At 38.9% G+C, this 24,276-nt stretch overlaps 1 long non-coding RNA gene across 4 annotated transcripts in view; it reads right to left on the bottom strand.

The window, feature by feature from the left end:
• Positions 1–19: 19 nt before the first annotated feature.
• Positions 20–24,276, bottom strand: part of LOC138152132 (uncharacterized) — a 74,618-nt gene continuing 50,361 nt past the window's right edge. For 3 of the 4 annotated variants that reach the window (XR_011166041.1, XR_011166042.1, XR_011166040.1), the window contains exons 2-3: positions 3,405–3,547; positions 20–1,455 (exon numbers count right to left, since the gene is read on the bottom strand). This is a non-coding gene — a long non-coding RNA (uncharacterized lncRNA). Of the gene's footprint in view, positions 1,456–3,404; positions 3,548–4,483; positions 4,880–24,276 lie in introns of all 4 variants that reach the window. The other variant, XR_011166039.1, reaches the window with a different exon arrangement.

Here is a 24,276-nt window from a genome sequence, read left to right as displayed (position 1 = left end):
AGAGGAGAGGAGAGGAGAGGAGAGGAGAGGAGAGGAGAGGAGAGGAGAGGAGAGGTACAGCAGAGGTACAGCAGAAGTACAGCAGAGGTATAGCAGAAGTACAGCAGAGGTACAGCCTTGGCAATTAAAGGGTAGAACCGCAGAAAGGAGCACACCTCAGGAGCCCAGCTCAGTGAACCACCAAGTTGAGACACTATACCCAGGAGTTATGTAAAATCTCCACAAAGAGAGAAAGAACTTCCAGACCCTAAAGTTCCAGAGTAGTAAGTAGCCTTAGCCACATGTACTGTCTATATATGTTTCTCACTACCACTGTGATCTAAATGTGTGCCCATTCTTACGCACAGATTTCTGTGTATGCATTCATGGAAGTGTGCACCGTGGAGGACGTTTTATAGCCACTGCTCTTACTAGGTCACCTTATTAAATGCCTCTTATAAGAGCTAACTAACTGTGTTTAGTGAATAACTGTTACTCAGAAATACATTGTTAGGGGCTCATGAGCTATAGCTTCAGAAATACTGCCCTATAGAACTTCCTTCTAGAACCCAAAGTAGCAGTCATTCTCTGTGGACCCAACCCACAAGTGTGAGTGAAAGCTGAGGGAGTAGCTCAAGAGGGCCTTATATGTTCACATTGTCTCCTTCCCCTCACCTCACCCCATAGTAGAATGCAGACTCCTTAGTGGAAAGGACTGTTTCACTTTTAGTTTTATAAATACTTGTTGATGCATGAATGAATAGATAGATGGATGGATGGATGGATTGCTACATTAATAGACAATAGCTTATGTGGGAAAAACATGGGGTCTTTAGTGAATCTCAAGCTTAGTTTAAATAAAGGGTGTGATAGAACAGTCAAAAATGCTAATGTGATCTTGAGGTACACAATGTCCACACCCCCATCCCCATACTCTGGTCAAACCACGTGAGGAACATTTTCTTCAAGTCTAAGCTCTACACTTTAGAAAGAACATTGGCAGCCTAAAGTCAGTCAGGAGGGTATGGAGGACTCAAAACCATGCCAAACAAAGATCAACTAATAGGACTGAAGAAGTATAGATTAGTGTCATCAGAGAAACATCTATCCCATGCAAGCTAAGTTAACTTTTCCTTAAAAAAAAAAATAACACACCCATCTTCAAGACTTAACTGGTCCAGTAAACTAAGGCTCAAACCATTGAGTAGCTTCCTGGCCACCTAAGTATAAAAACCCAGCACGGAAGTCAGATTTGACACATAATTCAGAGATGCCCATAGGGCAAAAAAGCGGGGAGAGAGAGAAAAGAAAAACTGAAATCCACTGGATCAATACTGTGTCCTTGCTGAATACACTGCCCATGCTATATAGTTAAATAAATTTCTTCTTTGTTAGATGGTCTGTGGATGTCTCATTCCATTCCAATCCCAAATCTGAATCATCAGACTGGTCTGAGGCAGGTCTGTCCCAGAACACCTGGAGAAGAAAAGATTTAAGAAAGAAAATGATGACTTCCTATATTCAAAGGGCTGTCACAGGGAAGAAGGATTAGACTTATTTTTCTTAACCCCAGAGGACCGAACTAGCAGTAACAGAAGGAAGTTACAAAGACAGCTTTTAGCTGGATATTTTCTTAGCAATTAGAGCTATCTAAAAGTGAAATGGGTTGCCATGGGAGATAAGGAGATTCCCCATCACTAGAAGTCCTTAAGCAGAGGTGGGTGACCCCTTGTCAGGGTGATTGGAAAGAGGATTCCTGCTCTGGAATGGATTAGGCTAACTGACCTCCAAGTCCCTTCCCACTCTGTTTCTGAGTCTATGATTTTCTGCATTTCCCTCTATTCACTGAACAGCTATATGCCACAATAAATTCCAAGCAGCATGAACTGAGGGTGATGAAACCAAAGAGACCAAAGTGTTTGTAAATCCCAAGAAAAGTGCCTATGTCTGGATTCAAGCCAATCTCCCTTTAGCTCCCTCTCAGAAAGGAGAAGAGGAATGTCAGGTGATGGACACATCCAACAGCTCAGTTTAGGCAGTGTCAGAGTACCCAGCCTTAGCAAGTCTATTTATTGACAGGGTGGAGGCAGACTTATCAAATTTATTTACATTTTCCCATAGGAGAGACCATATTTCAAGGGCATAAATATGTGTACAAGGGTGGGATAGTTTATCTGCCGCAGCAGCTAATCCATGTGGAGTTTAAGTAATAAAGTTTATTAGTGTCTCTGATTTAATATGACACATCTCCAGTGCAAATTACTCTGAGATCATCATGTTCATAAAATATGACAGAAATCTTTTAAGTGTGAGCATAAGTTCTGAATTAATTTAATAACCTGCTTGGGGAAAGGCACATCCTTTAAAAGATAACACTATACACTAAGGTGCCTACATTTCTCCCCATGTTCATGCCTAGATCCCTGCCATTGATAAAAGGTTCCAAGCCCATTCTGGGGGTTGACCCATCTCTTCCCAAAGGCCTTGCTATTTTCACCTCCTTGAAGCCATAGCCTAGAATTGGTTGCATTGTTGATTGTTGTCCTTCGTTTTCAAAGAAGATCAAAATGACATCACTATGTTGGTGTCAAGGTACAGTTAGGGTCTGATCTGGCTGATCAGACCAATGCAAGCTTGGAAGGCTCTACCACAGATCAGGCACATATAGTTCATATAAACATTTGGAGTGGAGATGTTTCTAAATTTGCCCATCTCCCGGTTCTTTTGAACCACTATAATTCTGCTGTCCTCATAGAGCACAGTGCCTTCTTTGATACAGGCATTCCTCACTGGGCTGTTCTGTGTCAGTTCTTCCATGTTTCACAACAGCTTCCAAAGTTCTTCAGAGAGACCTTGAGAGTATCCTTGTATCCCTTCTACTGACCTCCATGTGAGCACTGCATTATAAAGGCAGTGACTTCCACATTGTATATGGTCTGTAAGCAGAAGCTGGCTGATTTGGTAGAGGACAGAGGATTTACAAATGGACAAGACCTTCGAGATCTTCTAATCTAATTGCTTCATTTTACTTATAAGAAAACTGAGACCCAGAGTGGTGAAGTAATTCACTCAAGGTCACTCAGATAAATAAGTAGAAGAGCCAGGACTCCAAACCATGGTCTCTGTTTTCCAGTTCATTCCTCTTTCTCATTGTACCCCACTACCTCTGCTTTATCAAAGACTGGACCAGGTTGGGGGGAGGGGGTGGCAGGTCACAAATTTTTAGACTTCTATAAACATTAACTTAGCTACTGGTTTTCTAAATCTGAGTCCCTTGTCCAAAAATCAGTGGTTGGACTTGATACTAGAAGAAGTGGTTGATATCAATTTCAACATTATTACTCTAAATTAAACCAGAAGATAAAAGAAGTCACAGATCAATAGAATGACTCACAAGTTCTCCTTAGAGCTTTGCTCATACCCACCTTTTTGGGTTATAAACCCAGGCTTCTGGGTCCAAGGGTATAAATGATATAGTAAACTTTTCTTGTGTGGTTCCAAATGGTATTGTAGGTTGATTCAATCAGTTCATATGAAATTGATAAAAGGTCTCCTGTAGGAGTGGCACCTGAAGGAGGAAAATGAAGGAGTTAGAAAAGTCAGCTTTATTGTACATTCAAGGGTTACAGGAAGCATCACTTCATGGACAATTAATGATGTCTTACTGCAGTGCTTGTGATTATCATTTACAAGATTACTACCATGAAAATAATTTCAGCTTATGCACCAATATCCATTGCCAAAGAAGAAGAGGAAAGGGAAATTTTATTAAGAACTATATGAGACCCTCAAAGCTAAAACAGCATATACTTTAATATTTGGTGATGTCAATACACAAGTGGGCACAGAGACAAACAATGAAATATATGCTGCAATGTGTGGTTTAAGAATAAGAAAAAGGAGTAGGTAGGTGGCACCGTGAATAGAGTACCGGTCCTGGAGTCAGGAGGACCTGAGTTCAAATTCAGCCTCAGACACAAGATTTATTAGCCATGTGACCTTGGGCAAGTCACTTAACCCCAATTGCCTGGCCCTCCCCCCTCCAAAAAGCAAGGAAAAAAAAGAATAGGAAAGAAAAGATTTTGAAGGTAGACTATACACAATTCTAAGCCTGTTTAACTTGAGTTATTTCTTTGAGAAGATGTTTTGGAGGTGTTGAACATGACAGGTTCCAAATAAAATTGTGAAAAAGTGAGGTTGATTATATTTTACAAACTAAAAACAATTGATTATCCATGCAGGAGTCATTTCTAAGTCAACTGTTGTATCAGCAATGCCATATTCACAATGCCTATAGAGATTACAAATATGCTGATATAATTATCCATTACAAAATACGTCATGTTTGCCATATGAGGAAATAAACTAGAAAATTTATTAAGATACCAAAAGACTGAGTCCCAAAACCAGAAAGTGAAAGCCATCAGAGTAGTTATGATATTGGCACAGGTAGATAAAGTAGAAAGCACCCACATTCTCAAGCCTTTAAAACAGAACAGGCTACCTCAGGCAAAGGTCCTCCTCTCCCCACTCACAGCAACCACCCAGCGTCCTGGAAGCGCGCTCCCAGCAGCTCCGGCCCCTGGCAGTCCTCAGCAGGAGTCCTTAGCAGAAAGTCCTTAGCAGTCCTAACTCAAAAAGGGCTTCGCGCTGCCACTGCCTCTGCTGCTGCCGCCGTCACCACCACCGCCAGCCAACGCAGGAACGCTAGCTTGGCTTCTGCTTCCTCTTGCTCCGCCCCTTCCTGCTACGTCAGCAAGTCCAACGGGGCATGGAAGATCTTTAAATCCCATAACCCTTACAACTGTCTTTGTACAGCTAGACCAAGCTAGAAGGATGGGGATAGGGAGTAGATCTGTGATTTCACAGATACAGGAAATTCCAAGGTGAAGGAGACTCCCTATGTCAAAATAAAGAAAAGAACTAAAATTAGAAGATATAGCATGTGATTGAAGCAACACCAAACTGACTTATTTAAATAAGCAATTGATGCTAAAAAAAAAAATTGGAAGTAGATCAAAGAACAGACATAAGAATAGACTATCACCATTTTGTAAGGAGTTTGACCATTGTAAATCATCAGCACAACAATGTAACCAAAAGAGCTCAAATATCACCTTAGTCAACAATTTTTTATTTCCCTGCCAAGTGGAAAGATATGGCAGGCAAGGGGAACACTGATTCAGACTATAAACTTGCTTTTAAGATCTCACAAAGGAAGATAACAGAAGATTATGAGCAGTATCGATTCATAAAAAAAAGTAAGGACCAGGATAATTTGAGAAAGATTAGAAAGAGACCCAATTTAACAAAATCATCTCAAGGGCATTTAAGGATGAAACTGAAAAGAAGACAACAAACATATAAAAGATGGAAAAGATCTATAAAGATGCTTTATATAAAATTATTTCTCTATCAATTACAGTGGAGCCACTATATTTGGACTCCATGATGTGCTATATGAGGACATAAAAATGGCACTGAAAAAAACAAAGACAATAAGAGAAGCTGGAATAGACCAAATAGATACAGAAGAGGTCTCTTTTGGAGGTAATGCAATTTTGAGGACATTAAAGGATCAATTCTCAAAGTACTTAGGGAGTTGAAGATACCAAAGGCTTGGAAAAAAATCTCAGACATTATTGTTACCAAAATAAATATAATAGAGAATATTAATAATAACTGGCTTATATGTTACTTTCCTATACATACATTGAGGGCATTCTTGAAGAAAATATGAAAAAGGAAGAGGTAAGCAAAAGATATTTTTTAAAAAGACCACATATTTACAGTACAATTAACTGAAAGATATAAAGAATATAAATTTCACTGTGGGTGCTGCCCCTAGAATTTAGTATCAATTCCTTCTAAATTTTGAGTATTATATTTGCCTTAAAGGTTTTTCCTACTTACTATATTATTTTATATTGGTAAAAATCATTTTTCATTATACAGAATTTTTACTTTTAATAATAAAATCTATCTCCCTTGTCCTCAATTATTTTTTGCACTTTTTTGATAGAGAAGAATGTATCTCCCCTTTATAAGTGAGACAAATATATTATTCCATTTTCTTCTAACATTTTTATGGCTCTCTTCTGATGTTTAACTCATTGATCCAGTTGGAATTTATTGTAGTATATGGTATGAGGTGAGGATCTAAATTTATGTTTTACTAGATTGCTATCCTGCTTGCCCAACGACATTTATGCAATAATGATTCCTTTCCCTGCTGTTTAATATCAATATGTTCATCAAACACTAACCTTTGTACACATTTTAATCTATTTTTGGCATCTCTATTTTCTGTGATTCTGTTTTTAAATTTTTATCAATATCCAATAGACTTGATAATTATAATGTACTTTAAAGTCTGGCAAGACAAGTCCTCCTTTATAAACAAGTATTTATGAAAGTTCTATTGTTTTAGAGACAGTATGGGACCAAGGAAAGAGCACTAACCTGGAAGTTATAGAAGCTGAGTTCAGTTACTACCAAATGACCCTGGGAAAGTTTCTTAACCACTCTGGGCCTCATGTGCCTCTTCTGTAAAATGAGGTCCTTGGAGATGGACTAAATCACTTCCAATGTCCCTTTCAGCTACAGATCATTGACTTTCTATGGCTTCCTATGTCAGGAATTATGTTAGGTAAGACAAAGACAAAAATTAAACAGTCTCTGACCTCAAGGAACTTAAATTCTAAAAGGGGAAATAGCAGGTAAATAATTAAATATATGAAATACAGTATATATAAAGTAATTTTATAGGGAAATCACTGGCACTTGAGGTGATTAAGAAAGATTCCATGTAGGAAGTAGTATTTGAGCCAAGATTAGAAGCTAGAGATTTTAAAAGTTAGACAGGTGGAAAGACAGTACATCCTAACCATGAGGTAGAACCTATAGAAAGGCAGAGATGGGAGATGGGAGAAAGGGAGTGGTATATGAGTAAGGGTATTCTGGTATTAACTTGTACTGGCTCATAAAAGCCAATTGTTAAATTTTCACTATAAACATTTACACCTCTAAAATTGGCAAATGTCATAAATCAGGGGCTGAGCTATTGTTTTGTTGATTTCTAGACTTAAGAAAATGATAGAGAAAATATTAATAAGGTAAGCTTGTTGTTAAACATTTGCCAGCACACCCTTGGTTAAGTGCCCTTTTATGTCTATTTCTTTAAACAATTTGAATAATGTTTGAAGTTCATTGATCTTTAACCATTTGAAAAAATTCATTTATGAGTTCATCTGGAACTGTTTTCCCCCACTTTGGTAGTTCAATTATGTCTTATTCAATTGGAATGATTTGTTTAAATTCTCTAGTTCTTGTTCTGTTAAACTAGGTATTTTATATTTTGTAAATATTTAGCTGCTTAATTTGTTTTTGGAACACAATTGGATAATATAATTTCTGGCAATTTCCTTTATTTCCTCTTCACCTGTTGTAATTTCACTCATTTTATTTTTATTTTGGTAACTTATCTTTTTTTAAATCAAATTAGTTATTGATTTGTTCATTTCATTAGACTTTAAAAAAAACAACTGCTCATTTATACTTATCAAATCATTATTTTTTTTTGTTTTACCTTTCTTTATAATTTTCAAAATTTCTATTTTTGTATTTACTTTAGCGGGCTTATTGAAGACAATGTTTAGAAATAATGTCTTCCCCTAATGACATCCTTGGCTACATCTCAAAAGTTTTGGTACATTGTTTCATTGTTATCATTTTCTTTGGTAAAATTATATATTGTTTCTATGATCAGTTCTTTAACATTCTCATTCTTTAGGATTAGATTAAATGATCTCCATTTAAATCTGGAGCCTTTCTTCAAACTCCACTTATTGATTACAACTTCTATTGTGTGCTGGCCAGTAAAGGATGTATTTAATATTTCTTCCTTTCTGTATATATTTGTGAGTTTTTGTACCCTAGAACATGGTTAGTTTTTGTAAAGCATCTAGTTTGGGAGCAAACCCTTTTTCTACACAATGCAACCAGTTTCTTTTGTAACCTTGTTTCATGATTCTTATCCACTTTGTAACCAGTATCCATTGTTCTTTATTCTGCTGCATCAATTTTCCTTCTCTCTCTCCGTTCTCCTCTTCTCTCTCTGTCTCTCTCTCTCTTTTTCTATTCACTCCTCTTCTTCTCTCACTCTCCTTTTTCTCTGACTTTCTATCTCTATCTCTGTGTCTGTCTTGCCCCACGACTCAATCCTTCTCCTTCTTTGCCTCTCTGCCTACCTGTCTCTGTTTTTCTTTCCTCCCCCTCTCTGTTCTTTTTTTTCCCTCTGCTCTGTCTCTGACTTTCTCTCCCTCTGTCTCTTTCTATCTTTCTTTTCTCTCTCCTCTCATGGTGATCTCATCCATTAGGAAGTATGGCATAATGGAAAATGTACTAGACCATGTTGTGTTGATGTTTTTGTCCTTCATTTTTGAAGAGGACCGTGACATTAGGGAGATGATGACATGACTTGTAGTTGACTTTTATTTGAGTGAGGGAGGGCTGTGAAAGGTTATCAGCCTCACTTTCTCCTCCAGAGCCATTTGGATCCAGGGACCAGATATTCATCAGGATGACTGGAGATGACTCAGGATGCAAGGGGAGATCCTATCCTTTTAGGCTAAGGCCTTTTCAGGTGCTCTCTTAGAGTTAGGCAACATCCATTCAGTGAATAGGCCTCTATAAGGAGTGAAGGGATGGCCCCTTTAATTGGAAAAAATTTTTAAAAATCAAACTGGAAGAGGAAGACCCTCATGGTTGCTGTTCCAAAGAGAAAGTTATCATTAACATTCAATCCAAGTCAGGAGGGCCCAAAATAACGTCATTGGAGCTTGGGCAAGGACCTACTGTAGTCCAATCTATGAGCTTCACAGTTAACTGGGCTTAAGGTTTTGTGAAGAAAGAAAGAAGAAAGAAGGAAAGAAAGAAAGAAAGAAAGAAAGAAAGAAAGAAAGAAAGAAAGAAAGAAAAAGAAAGAAAGAAAGAAAGAAAGAAAGAAAGAAAGAAAGAAAGAAAGAAAGAAAGAAAGAAAGAAAGAAAGAAAGAAAGAAAGAAAGAAAGAGAGAGAAAGAGAGAGAGAAAGAGAGAGAGAGAGAGGGAGGGAGGGAGGGAGGGAGGGAGGAAGACCGGGAGGAAGGGAAGAAGGGAGGAAGGAAGGGAGGAAGGGAGGAAGGAAGGGAGGAAGGGAGGAAGGGAGGAAGGGAAGAAGGAAGGAAGGAAGGAAGGAAGGAAGGAAGGAAGGAAGGAAGGAAGGAAGGAAGGAAGGAAGGAAGGAAGGAAGGAAGGAAGGAAGGTATCTAGTCAGTAAACCCTCCCTCTCTCAAATCAAAGTCAATCATTTCCCTGATGCCATGGTCCTCTTAGAAAACAAAGGACAAACACAACCTGTGAGTAGACGGAGCTGCCTGAATGGAGACCCAGATAATTGAGTAACTCAGCTAGACCAGAAGAAGGTTGAATCCCTCTTAAGACACTTCAGACACTTCTTAGCTGTGTGACCATTAGAAAGTCTCCACACTTAGAGTGGATTTTCCTATCTTTAAAATGGGGATAGGCATACTTACACTACTAGTTCACAGAATTGTTGAGAGGAAGCATTATTATTATTATCCACCCCTAAAGCTTCAGTTCATCAGCTTTCTGTAGATGACACCCGAATCTAGCTCTCCAGACTTAACTTTTTCTCTAAGCTCCAGCCTTGCCTTGCCAGCTGAACACTAAGACACGTTCACCTAGATGTCTCATGCATAACTCAAATTCAACACACCAAAAATACTTTTTAAATATAGTTCACTTCCTAACTGCCCTATTTCTACTGTATTTTTTTTTCCCTTCAGTCCTCCCTGTCACCCATACCTGGGCTGCTAAAGTGGTGGAGTGGATAGAGTGCTGAGTCTGGGGTTAAGACCTGGCTTCAAATTTGGCTTCAGACATTTCCTCTCTGTCACTTAAAGGCAAGTCACTTAGCCTCTGAATGCCTTGGTTTCCACAACTATAATATGGGGATATAATAGCACCTACCTCCCATGGTTATTGTAAGCATCAAATGAGAGAATATCTGTAAAAGGGTGCTTTAATAAACCCTCATTTCCTTCCTTCCATATTTACAAGATAAAAACACAAATTCTGCCCTTCACAATTGATCCCTACCCTCTTGGGTCAGTCTTATCTAGTTTTACTCCCCTTCACTATCTGGTACCATTCCCTTTTACATACTTTTCATTCCAGTCAAATCAGGTCATCCATTGTTCCAATCTCAATCTTCCCTTTCCTACCTCTGGGTAGATTTGCATGCCTAAAATCTAATTCTACTGACCTCTTTCCTATCCTTCAAGGTATAACCTTGAAGCCTCCCTGGATTCCCTCTAGGTAAAAGTCATTGATCCTTCCTTTCTCAAATATCTCCTATGGTTCTGTTTAGACCTTCTTCTAGACATTTAACAAATTATAAGGGGTCATATTAGTTATATTACATGTGTCTGTCTTATCTTTCCAGCTATGATATAATGCCTTACAGAAAGTCATCACAATGGAGTTGAAGAATCCTTGGACTTGTATTAATGATGGGGTTTAGGCTCTGGGGACTCCCTTGAATCTTTCCACTTGATGTGGCATTTCCCAGAGACCAAAAGCCTTCCATTATCCCAGGCCCAAATCTCTGTTACTCTTAACCTAGCCTAGCCCTCCACTGTCTGTCATCTCCAGGTAGCCTTCACCTATTTCCCACCCTTAATCCCTTTCCTGGAGTCTGACCTCCTCCTCAACACCCTCCCCAAACCTCTCCTCTAGACCACCCCTAGATTCCTCCCACAGTCTTTCTGTACATAAGATCCATCTTGTCTCCATGAAGGCACTGAGATTCAATCTAGCTCAGATTCAATCTGTGTTATATTGTTCTGGCCCACTCGTCAGTACAAGCATCACAAATGCTTAGGCTCCTAAAGAGTCTAATCAATATGGCAAATCTTTAATAAACTTTGTTTTCTTTGACTGAGAGAAGGCTTGAGTCAAATTCATTCGGCAGGACTTGGCATATTGGTATTTTAGGGTCTTGAACACCCCTAAACCCCAAAACCTCAGCATTTATGGTTCCCTGACCCAGACAGCCTAGGTTTGAATCCCAGCTCTGCTACTTACTGCCTAGGTGATCTTGGCAACATAACTTGAAATTCTCTGGGTCTCAGCTTCCTTACCTGTAAAATGAGGGGATTGGACCAATGGTGTGGTCTAATTATGATTGCTAAGGAAAGGACTTCTCTATCCTAAATCTTAAGATCCTACACAACTTTCTTGTTTCATTTTTTGTATCCCCAGTATCAAACTCAGGGCCTTGCACATAGTAGGCACTGAACAAATGTTTACTAATTTGGGCTTCTCCTTCCAATAATGTTTTTTACTTCTTCTATGTTGTTTTCTATTTCTGTCAATTTTTTAATCTCTTCCCTGAGTTCTCTGACAGAAGATACAGTTTCCTTAATTTCCTTAGGGTATATATCTTTTATCTATTCAAACCTCCCCTTATCTCCACTCCTAGCATTTCTTGGGTTGCTTCTGATACTGTTTCAGGATGCATTTCCTCTGAAGTTTGTCCTTTATTTCTCTGACACTGCAGAATATTTAAATGAATAGGTGTCCCTTCAATTTTCTCATTGTTTTTCATTACAGGCTGAATACTACTGCCATTCAGCAAGACCAGAGTCATCATAATTCTATTTTGCTGTGACAAAAAGAATATTGGCTCTTGAATTAAAAAGCCAGTTTGGAATCTCAACTCAACAACTTACTACGTATGACCTTGGAAATGTCACTTTTCTCCTCTCAGGCTCATTTTCTGCTCTAAAAAATTAGGGGGTGGAAGAAACAACACTGAGGTTCTTGTCTGCTCTAAATCCTTTGATTGGATGGATACTGAAGTTATATGTATACAAACAATTGTCTCCTCTCAATTCAGAGCTTCAGTGGTACAACACCCACAGTGCCATGCTTCTGATTTCATTAGGAAAATAGCATCCATTCTGAACCCCTTGCCTCTTCTGCACCATACCTGAAAATGTCACTCTTTCATCATATTTCCTTTCTTGTTCTGGTCTTGGATGATGAGGTGGCCCTTCTTACTAAGACCAATTCCTGTGCCCTTTTTCTATTCCCACACCATTTTCTTCAGAAGACTATTCCATAGATCAGGGGTCCTTAGCATAGAGCCTGAGAATTTGCTTTACATGTGTATGTATATATGTGTATATATGTAAATGTGTATGTGTATAACTGTCTTTCAATATATCTGGTTTCCTTATTTTATTAATTTAAAATAATTAGTTTGATAATATGGAAATGTTTTACATAATTGCACATGTATAACCTATATTTGATTGCTTACTGTCTCAGGGAGAGGGGAGGGAGGGATTGATAGAATTTGGAACTCAAAATTTTAAATAAAAATGTTAAAAACTGAAAATAAAATAAAATAATTAGTCTGAAGAGTCCATAGGTTTCGCCCAGACTACTAGAATGTTTTTGGCCCCCCAAAAAAATGATTAAGAAGCTCTGCCCTAGATTATTTCTTCTCTCTCAACTCCAGTATTTCCCCATCTACTGGGCAGTTAGGTGGTACAGTACATGAGTACTTGGATGGGCTTGGAATCAAGAAGACTTATCTTCATGAGTTTAAATCCAGTCTCAGACACTTACTAGCTGTTTGACCCTGGGCAAGTCATTGAACTCTGTTTGCCTCAGTTTCCTCAGCTATAAAATGAGCTGAAGAAGGACAATGGCAAACCACTCTAACATTTCTGCCAAGAAAACTCCTAATGGGGTCGTAAAGAGTCAGACATGACTGTAATAACTACAACAATAACTACTTATTTCCTCACTCCTGACAAGCAAATGCAGGCCTCCCCACATTTAAAAAGCTTTCAATCGACTTTGACATTCCCTCAAGACATCATACTATGTCTCTCCTCCCTTTTACTATTAGAATCCTAGAATGAGTCATCTACACTGTCTCCATCAACTTCTCTACTCACTTCTCAATACTATGTGGTTTAGCTTCCAACACTACCACTCTATTAAAATGCCTTCTCAAAGGTGATCAATGATTCCTTCCTGGGTTTCTAAATCCAGTGGCCTTTTCTGTATCTTCTTTGACCTTTCTGAAACTTTCAACACTTCTGACCACCTCTCCACCCCTTTTCCCCATATATCCTTGATATATCCTGCTTTCTACTGGTTAAAGTCCTATCTATCTGAATTCAGCCTCATTTGGCACATCATCACATTTCTTCTCCATTCAGTTCCTTCAAGATTCTGCCTTTGACCTTCTTCCCTCTTTCTTTATGTCCCTTGGGTGAAGCAATTCAACTTTACACTGTCCTTTCTTGAATTCCTAGCCCCTTGATAAGTATAGCCAATGACTTAGCTCTTCTCATCAATGCAAAGTTCTAAGATAATTCCAAAAGGTTCATGATGGAAAATGCTATCCACATCCAAAGAAAGTACTACTGAGTCTGAATGCACATCAAAGCATACTATTTGCTCTTTTTTTTGTTTTTTGTTTTGTTTAATTTCTTATTCCTCATGGCTCATTCCATTGGTTCTAATTCTTCTTTACAACATTACAAATATGAAAATATGCTTAATATGAATGTATATGTTGAGCCTATATCAAACTGAATGCCATCTTGGGGAGGGCGAGGGGAGTGAGGCAAAGAAAATTTAAAACTCGAAAGCTTCAACATTCAAAAGAATGTTGAAAATTAAAAATTAATTAGTTAAATTTTTTTTTAAAAAATAATAATTATACTCAATTACACCCAGGCAAACCTCAGCCTTGGGTCACTTCCACTATTTACCACCTTTACTCCTATATACATGCTGCTGAAGGAATATGGAGAATATCACACAACCATCCAGACTGGATCTACTACAAATTTATATTATACAACCTCAATTGGACCCTCACTATTGCTAGGCAATACGATTATACCTTTCTTATCACCTCACTATCCTGTCATCCAGAGCTGCTCTTCTAAATCTTCTCATCTCTCCCTAAATTTCTTTGTTTTCCTCTCCCTCCATTCTCTCAGTTGAGAAATAACTCATATTTTAAAGAAAAAATTGAAGCCATTTTTTGTGAGGTCCCTTTTCTCCCCCCTTCCTCATCTCCTATCACTCAGACACCTTCTGCCACTATCCTCCTTTGCAGGTGGATAGGCAGAGTCACTGCTTACCAAGGCTAATCTCTCCACTTACTCAAGAGATCCTATTCCAGCCCATCTCCTCCAACAGATTGCCCCTTCTGTCATCCCCACTCTTTTACTTATTCTTAATCTCTCCTTGTCTACTGGCTCATTCCCCACTGCCTACAAGCATATCCATTTTTATCTCATCCTGAAGAAACCCACTCTTGATCTCTCCATCCTGTTAACTATTGTCCTATATCTTCTCTGCCCTTTGTGCTAAACTCCTAGAAAGGGTTATCTACAATAGAGAGTCTCTGCTTTCTTTCCTTTCACTATCTTCTTGATTCCTTACAATCCTGCTTCTGACCAAATCATTCCATCAAGACTATTTTCTCAGGGAGGAGGGAGGAGAGGGAGGAGGAGAAAATTTGGAACTCAAAAGCTTGTGGAACTGAATGTTATAAATTAAAAGTAAATAAATTAATTTTTAAAAACCATTCTCTCCAAAGTTACTGATGATCTCTTCGTTGCTAAATCCAATGGTCTTTTTTCTTACCTCATTCTCTTTGATCTCTCTGCAGCCTTTCACACTGTTGATCACTCTCTCCTCCTTGAAACTTTCTTCTAAGTTTTTGGTATCACTTTATCCCAATTCTCCTCCTACTATTTGACCACTCTTTCTCTGTCTCTTTGCTGAATCTTCTTCCAGATCATGTCTTCTACCATGAGGGTCCCCCAGGGTTATATCCTGGGCTTTTTTCTCTTCTCCCTCTACACTGCTTCTCTTGATTATTTCATAAACTCCCCTGGATTTAATTACCATCTCTGTGCTAAGGATTCTCAAATCTGCCTATTCTGTCCCAAACTTTCTGCTGACCTCCAATCTTGCCTCTCCATCTGCCTTTCATACATCTCAAAGTGTATATCCAGTTGCCATTTTCAACTCAACTTATGCAAAACAGAACTCATATCTTTCCCCCTAAGTCCTCCCAACCCCTTCCCTATTACCATCAAGGGCAACACCATCTTCCTAATCCCTGAGGCTCTCAATCTAGGAATCATCCTAGACTCCTCCTATCTCTCACCAACATATCCAAGCTATTGCCTAGGCCTGTCCATTTCACCTTTACAATATCTCCATGCCCCCTTCTCTCCTCTAGTGCAAGCCCTCATCACCTCATGCCTGGACTATTGCAATAGCCTACTGGTGGGTCCACCTGCCTCAAGTCTTTCCCCACTCCAATCTGTCTTCCATTCAGCCACCAAAGTGATTTTCCTAAAGTGCAGGTATGATCATGTCACCTCTCTATTCAAAAAACTCCAGTGGCTCCTCATTGCCTTCAGAAGCAAATACAAAATGCTCTGCTTGGTATTCAAAGTCCTTCATAAACTCCTACCTTTCCAGTCTTCTTACGCCTTATTCCTTGCCAAGTACTCTTTGATCCAGTGACACTGGATTCCTGGCTGTTCCATGAACAAGATGCTGCATCTCTCAGTTCAGAACATTTTCTCTGGCTGTCCCCCAAGTCTGGAACGCTCTCCCTCCCCTGCTGTAACTCCTGACTTCCTTGGCTTCCTTTAAGTCTCAAAAACAATCCTACCTTCTAGAGGAAGCCTTCCCAAACTCCTTTTAACTCCAGTGCCTTCCCTCTGATAATAATTTCCTACTTATTCTGTATATAACTTGCTTTGTATATATTTGTTGGTGTGTAGGCTCCCCCGTTAGGGGGCCTCAAGGACAGGGATCGTCTTTTGCCTCTTTTTGTATCTGTTCCTGGCACATAGTAGGTGCTTAATAAATCTTTATTGATTGATCATATTTTCCCTTAATGACCTATGTGATCGATTGCCATGGATCCAATTATAATGTCTATGCAAATGTCCTCATTAATAAAAAAAACTAACATTAATATAGCACTTTAAGTTTCACAAAGTGCTTTACAAATACAATCTCATTTTATCATCACAACAACCCTGGAGGATAGGTGATATTATTATCCCCACTTTACAAATAAGGAAACTAAGGCAAGCAGAGGTTTGATGACTTGCCCAGGGTCATGTTGTTAGTAAGTGTCTAAGGCAACCCTCCAATGCAGGTCTCCCTGATTCCAAGTCTAGCATCTAGCGGTCTCAAAAGATTCTCAAGTATGATACTCATTCTCTCAAGTATGAAGCTGGGTGACTGGGAGGATGGTGATGCCCTCTATAACAGCTCACTTTTTTCCTACTCCACTGCCACAAGCCTAGTTCAGGCCCTTGTTGCTACTCACCTAATTGTTATCTCTGCCACTACTTTCTCCTTTCTGATCTCTATCTACTTCACCCCACTGCCAAAATATTCTTCCTGAGGCATAGGTCTGAGTATGTCACTGCATGGATCACAGCTTCCACCGATCCCTGTTGTCTCCAGCATACACTGTAAACCCCTTACCCTAGCATTAAGACCTTCCACAATCTGACTCCAACCTCTGTGTGTCTCCAGGCTTATTTTTCACATCCTGCCCTTTCACATACTCTACTTTCCAGCCCACATACCAGCATTTATTACCCCCAAACTCGATATGCAATCTCCCACCTACAGGCATTTGCAAAAGACAACTCCCCTGCCTAATATATACTTCCTACTCAATTCTCCCTTTTCTCCCTTCAAGGTTCAACTCAGATGTCACCTCCTCAAAACAGCTTTCCCAAATACTCCATGCTATTAATGTTCCCTCCCTTCTGAGATATACAATGCTAGAATGTCTAGTTTCTCCTTTGCCCCACTTCACTCTCTATCCTGCGGTGTCTTATTCTGTGTTCACGTTGTGTCCTTTTAGTAAAATGGATTCTCTTTAAGGGAAAGGTCTCTCTTTTTTGTTATTGTTGTTCTTCCGTTTTCAAAGAAGACCAATGATATCACCAATGATGTCTTGACTTCTGGTAAATTGTCTTTAAGTGAGGCATGCCTCTGTGACCAGAGCACCTAAACACAATGCCTTGCACATGCAATTGTGTCTAGAAGTGGGCCAAGCATATCCAGTCACACCTATGATTGAAAACACTATGTGCTTAAAAAATGTTTGCTACAGTTGTACAAAGAGTGCTACACATACTTTTCAGTGGGCTCAGAATTTTATTGGCCACCTCCATACCAGTTTCATAACTTTCAGGAAAAGCAGGTTCCAGAAACATTAAACAAAGAATGAAATAATGCCCTCTCCCTACTATACCATTGTTCCACTCAGCACTTCTTATGAATCTTCCCTTTACTTTATTGTATGGAAAGAGTGTCCAGTACAAAGTCCCCTGACTCTCACCATCCCTAACTGCCCCTGGGTCTTCCCTTGCCTAACCCCCTTGGAGAGTAGGGGGGAAAATAGTGGATTAAATTATGAGGAAAAAGTAAGTCAAGCCATTTGTAAACCTTAAATGATACCTATATTGCCCGTGTGACTTAGATAAATCACTTCCTTTCTGAATTTCTTCATTTCCAAAATGAAAGTCTATGATATTCTTAGTCTCTTCCAGTTCTAAATCCTATGATCCCACACATTTCAGAGAAATTTTAATTTCTTAATGTTATTACTATAAATTTTTTTTCTTTCTACCTTTCTTCTTTTCATTTTCTCTCTTCTTTTTCTTTTCTTTCTTGCATCACTTTCTCTTTTTTCCTTCCTTTCTTCCTGTTTTCTTCCCTCCTTCCACTTTCTTTCCTTCTTTCCTCCCTCCCTCTCTTCGAAACTTCCTTCCTTCTTTCCTTCCTTCCTTCCTTCCTTCCTTTTTTTCTTCCATAACTTTTAATGAAGGGATTAGAAGAAGTTGAATTCTTAGTATTTACTCACTACCCCCATATGCCAGACAACTCCCTGTGATGATTTTTCCAAGGGGTTCAGGAGGGTTCCTAATGTTTAAAAAAAAAAAAAAAAACTTAAAAAAAAAACCCTTTAATTGGCTGTATAACCCAGAACCATAATATGTCCTTGTGCTGAAATCCTATAGGTGGGTAGGGTGGGGCAGGAGAGTTGAACAGGTGGAGGAGGAGAAGTTGAAATGAAACATCAAAATTATCCACCCAAGTAATTTTAGTTCAAACTTGAGCTCTAGTCAGAGCCAGAGAAGAGGTAGGAAGTGCTACCCAGAAAGATGGAACTCCTTAAGGACTAAGACTATTCTTAGTTTTGTGGCCCCAGCCTAAGCATGGGGCTTGGAAGATAGTAAGAGGTTCATAAATCTTTCATGGGGAGGGAATAAACAGTTATTTAGCCCTTACTAGGGGCCAGGCATTGTATAATCACGTTACAAATATTACTTCATTTTATCCTTGCAACAACCCTTCAAAGTAGGGATTAGTATTATCATCCCCATTTTACAGTTAAAGAAACTGAGTCATATAGATGTTAAATGACTATCCAGGAACACACAACAATTAAGAGTCTGAGGTTGGATTTGAACTCAAGTCTTCCTGGCTCCATGCCAGGTATCCTATTACTGAACTACCTCAGTGCCCACTACTGGAGTTGAATTAAATTCCTCCTTCTCTGTCTAGAGCACAGATACATTTTTGTGACATGAACCTCTTCTCAGAATAATAATTTTAAGTGTATAAAATAAAATACATAGGATTACAAAGGAAATCAATTATACTGAGATTCAGTCTGCATGCAGGAAGTCCACAGTCACATGAAATCTGGTGGTGTGTCTAATCATAGTAGTTTCAAAGTAATGATTAATATAAACAATATTTCCAGATATCTGCTACAACTGTAATGTGATAGGGAAATATCTGTGGGTTTTGTTGGCAACAAAGTCACAAGTATTACTAACACTCCTGTGGCATAACTGAAAGAAATGTTAAATTTCAATTAGAAGTTTATGAAAACAAATATATAATTTATTTTCCCATCTAAGCTCATGGGCCCTCCCCTGAAATCAATCTGTGGGGGTCCATGGAGGAATAGAAACAGATATTTGCAGAGGGGAAGCCCACTAGATAAAGCAACATTACTTTTGACAGGTTTCTGATGCAAAACATGCTTTACCATACTGAGACAATAATGGTGTATGATGATATCCTTAATGGGCTACCTGGGCTTCTCATTGCCTCTTGTCATTTGGGTTTTGTTTTTGTTTTTGTAAATCAGAGAGTGATAAAATAAGGTGGGAAGAAGGATGACACTGTGGTAATTCTGACAGAAAGGAGAGAGGGTAACTGAATGGGGAATGGGGTACACTACAAATATGTCACCATCTCCTTCAACCATTCACTCATTCAACAAGCATTAATTAAATCCTTACTGTATGAAAAGGACTATGCTAGGTGCCAGGGAAAACAAAAACATAAATAAGACATAGTCATTTAGTAATAATAATGTTTCAAGGACCTATGATTATTTCCACCAAAGTAGATCAAAACCCCTTTAGAGTCAGTCAGGCAATAAACATTTATTAAGCACCTACTATTGTCCACATACTGTGCAAAGGGCTGCAGATACAAAGAAGGGGGGGGGGGGAGGGAATGGTCCCTGCTCTCAAGGAGCTCACATTCTAATAGAGGAGAGGATATGCAAATAACTATGTACAGACAAGCTATATATAGAATAAAATGGAAATAATCAACAGAGAGAAGGCACTAGCATTAAGGAAAAGAAAGAAAGGCTTCCCATAGAAGGTAGGATTTTAGGTGGGACTTGAAGGAAGCCAGGTAAGCAGGGAAGTGGAAATAAGGACGAAGGATCATTTATGAAACTTAGAATGTCTTCTTAAATTGCTGTGGTTAGAAAAAGTGTCTTCTTTCAGTCAACCTGAAAATAATCCCCTCTGAGTTTAGTTGTACTGGGACAACAGATCTACAGTCTGTCCCCAGGCACATCCTGAAAGCCCTTAAACCTTAGTAGGACTGGCTAGAATTTGGCTACACAGGCTTAATCTTCAAGAATTTAGAGTTATCTCCAGTCAGGATGCTAGTGAAGGAATAGCAAATTTCATAATAATGACAAGTGTACGTTATAAAGAGTATTGCCTTTTACAAAGCAGTTTGTATCTGTTATTTCATCTGATTCCCCACAATGGCCCTGTGAAGTTGGTAGCATTATGGGCAATGGAAAGGGTGCTGGATTTAAGATTCTCCATTTTCATGCTGTGTGACCATGGGTGAGATTGGTCACCTCTTTTTTTAGTTTCCTCACTTTTAAAAAGTACATAATAATACGTACACTGCTCCCCTCACACAGTGGTTGTGATGAGGGCAGTCTGAAAACTTTAAAGGGACAGTGGTCTTTGAGAGATGCTGAACCAACTCTATGGAAAGATCATTGTTAAATTTTCAGTGTGAGCATTTACACCTAGGAAATCAACAAACATTACAAAACAGGGCTTGACTTATTGTGTTATAGATTGTGTAGACTTAAGAAAGTGATTGTGAAAATGTTAATAATGCAGATAAAACTCAAAAGTGTGCCAGGCATACAATTTTTCCCTTTGGAAAGCCAGTTGTTAAATATTTACCAGCATACCCTTGACTACACAAAAGTGATTGATGATGATGATAATGATGATGGTGGTGGGCTAGTTTTCAGAGGAAGAATCTGAGATTTAAAGAGGTTAAGGGACTTATTCAAGGTCACTCAGTGATCAAGTATCAGGACTGGTAAACAAACACAAACAAATCAGGTTCCAAATCTAGTATTTTATTTACTAAGCAACTGCCCCCATCATGCCAAAAAAAAAATCTTTTTGTAAATGGGCCCATCTGCACATTGTCAAACAGAACATGCCTAAACATAGATAAAAGACTTATTTGGTGCTCAAAAAAAACAATTACCTTAATTTTGAAAAATTTTATTAAACTTAAAACATAATGAGTTTTAAGTTAGTCCTAAAACCCTCATTTTTATTGATTTAATAGACTGAGTGAACAATGAAACTAATTAAAAACACACTCACTAAGTTTAAAAAAACAAGCAGTGAAACTTTTATTAGCTTCATTGGTTTGGAATTCACCTTATGAGTTTTTAAACAACCTAAGGTTTGTTGTTGGCCTTTTTATTGGTTTATGAAAAAGGATGGGGAGGGAAGTTATGGAGAAGGAAGAAACAAAGTCTTGGTGTGTCCTAACAAGACCACAGGTGTGTCAGGGATTACAAAGGTCTGGGAGACTTAATGTTATAATGCTTACCAATCAAGAATGGTGTCTATACACAGTCTAAAATGAGTATTAGACACAAGATAATGTGGTTGTATGAATGGTTCTGCTAGGTGGCACAGTGGAGAGAGCTCTAAGCCTGGAGTCAAGATCTCCATTCAAATTCAGTTTCAGACACAAGACAGCTGTGTAACCCTGGGTATGTCATTTAACCTCTGTTTGCCTCAATTTCCTCTTCTGTAAAATAGGGATAATAATAGCACCTACCTCACAGGTTGTTGTGAGTATCAGAGATAATATTTATAAGCACTTAGCACATTGTCTGGGGCAGGGATGGGAAACCTGTGACTTCCAGGCCACATGTGGCTTTCTCTAGGTTCTTGGATGCAGCCTTTTGCTTAAGTTCAAGTTTCACAGAACAAATTCTTTTATTAAGGGGATTTGTTCTGTGAAGTCTGGATTCAGTCAAAGGGCTGCACTTGAGGACCTAGAGGGCTACATGTGGCCTGGAAGTCCCCTCCCCTGGGAGGCATAATAAGTGCTATATAAATGTTATCATTATTACTACTGTTATTATTTTGGAAAATAGATAATCCATATGATTTGGGCATCTCTTTCTGCGGCCTTCTCTCTTCTCCTTCCTACCCTCCCAATGTGATTTGTTTCTTTATCTGTGGGATAGGGAGGTGAATTGTCCAAACTAGTTATTTATATGGATGAAATTAGTGAAAGAACTGCTCAATCTGCATGCTGGGCACAGAGAGCAAAAATGTAATTAATTCAAGTATAGGAAAAGTGCAGTGAGGAAAGAAACACTAAGGAGCTGAATTTGGAAGAACTCCAATGCCCTTATCCCTGCTCAAAAGAAAAAAAGAAAACTTCCCTTCTCCCCACTTCCCCCCCAAAAAAGGAAATTTTTCCCTTTAGTACCTTGGGGCAGAGGTGGATTAAAAGGAAAGGGAAGGTCTAAAATACACAGGATATCACTTGACAGAGTAAACATTTCTTGAACTGGGCTCTGATTATATACTAAGAGGTAGTCTTATCCTGTACATCTAGAAAATAAACTGCTTGAAGGCATACTGCTCTCACTTCAAAACTTCAGCTTCAAAGATCTGTGCTTTTATCACTATGCATAATCATCCCATGGACCCCTCCCTACCCCAAAAGATGGTTTTATGATTTTCCACCCCACCGCTCCCCTTCCCCAAGAAAAAAAAAAACATAACCTGGTATCTGGTGGTCGACTTCTAATGGAAAGCTTCTTCATACATTGCCTGGTCATCAGATAAGAGATTTCAATGAGTTCATATTTCCAAATAAATTACAGAATCTCATAGTTGGAAGGGACTTCAGAAACATCTAATACAAGCCAGACCTGAATAAATAATAACAATAACTAACATTTTTATAGAATACCCTTTATACCATACCTGACAAGAGGCCAACCAGCCTTAGCTTGGAGGCATCTAGTGAGGGAGTCTTATTATGAGGTTTCCTCAATCCAGTCATCTTTGATAATATTAGAGGTGATAACTGACAACTTCTAGCTGTTTAAATGGAGTGACAGTGTAGAATAGATCAGCCCCTCTTTACTTGGTTCTAACCAATATGGGAATGATCCCCAACATGTTTATGACCTAGAGTAACTATTGATCATGAATATGGCAAAGACCCCTTGGATTGAAAATTATGATTCCCCAGTGAGCCTTACAGGACTCAACAGAGTATGGACCTTTCCATTCATTAAAAAGATAAGAGCCCCTTGATTCAAAAATTACTCTTTCCTTAGAAAAAGGACCTGGCCTCCATTGACCGAGCAGACCTTAGAAAGTAGATAATATATTGCTTCCCCCTCTGCATAGGAGTTGAGAAATAACCTCAGAATCTAACAAAAAGAAACATGGCTAGAAGCATGAGGCCTAACTTGACCAGCAGTAAATAGGCAGGGCTCTGAGATGCAGGTCTTCGGGAGTGCTTCTTTTGACCTTGCTCTGTTCCTTCCCAGCCTTCCACAAGGGCACTAGCTTCCTTCTTGCTTCTACACCAAGCCCTGCTCCTTTTCTCAGGAGACATAGCACTTTCCTTTGTCAAACCTCTCTTCACTTTTGTGCATCCAGTGGTTCCATAACAGCTCTGTGGCAGGGCTTAGACCACAAGCTACTCTTCTGGCTAACAGACAAGCAACCACAAGCCTCTGCCTTTCCTTGTTCTCTTTCCACTAGGAGTTGGGAAATCCAACCTGCCTTACATCCGGGCAGGTTTCCCACTACCCCCCAACTAGAAAATTGTCAAATGATGACCCAACCTCTTTTCAGGAATGTGCCTCTGTTTCCTAAGGACTAACAACAAGAAGTAACATCTATTAAGCATTTACTACATTCCAGGTACTGTGCTAATCCCTGGGGATATACATACAAGCAAAAAGGAAGACATTCCTGCCTTCAAGGAACTTATGTTCTATTGGGGAAATCAGAACCTAAAACAAGTTGAGATGGGAAGGGTTGTAAAAGAAAGAAGCTATCCCATGGTTTGGGGGTAGAAAAAAGCAGCTGGGAGGGCAGTGAAAAGATGGCTAGCCTATGTCCTCCTTAAATGGAAGAAGAGTCTTCCACCTTCCAATCAGAAGGAGGGGCCCTAGGGGTAGACGATTACTGTTAAGGATTCTATTTTCATTATATAGGAATTATTTTTTATAGAATTGCATATTTATACCAAATCAGGAATTTCCCCTGGTGATCCATAAGCTTGATGGGTCTCAACTTATACTAACTTTATAGGGCTGTTATTAAGCTAATAATAATTTTCCCTATAGTCTATGTGCTTTATAGTTCCCATTAAATACCTCTCATTCTTGAGCAAAACTGTAGTGTTATTTTGTGGAATTCAGCTTCCAGACCAGTGACAAGAAAATCTCAGCAAGTTTGGGGCACAAACAAACTCAGTAACAGAACTCATTTTCTCTGATTTTTAGGATGTTTTTGTTAC

Source organism: Petaurus breviceps, unplaced genomic scaffold (genome assembly GCF_028583685.1).
Source record: "Petaurus breviceps papuanus isolate PSGF00001 unplaced genomic scaffold, PetGlider_PUasm1.0 90919, whole genome shotgun sequence".
NCBI classification, from domain to species: domain Eukaryota; kingdom Metazoa; phylum Chordata; class Mammalia; order Diprotodontia; family Petauridae; genus Petaurus; species Petaurus breviceps.
Note: the sequence above shows the minus strand (reverse complement) of the source record. Positions and strands in the feature narration are given on the sequence as shown.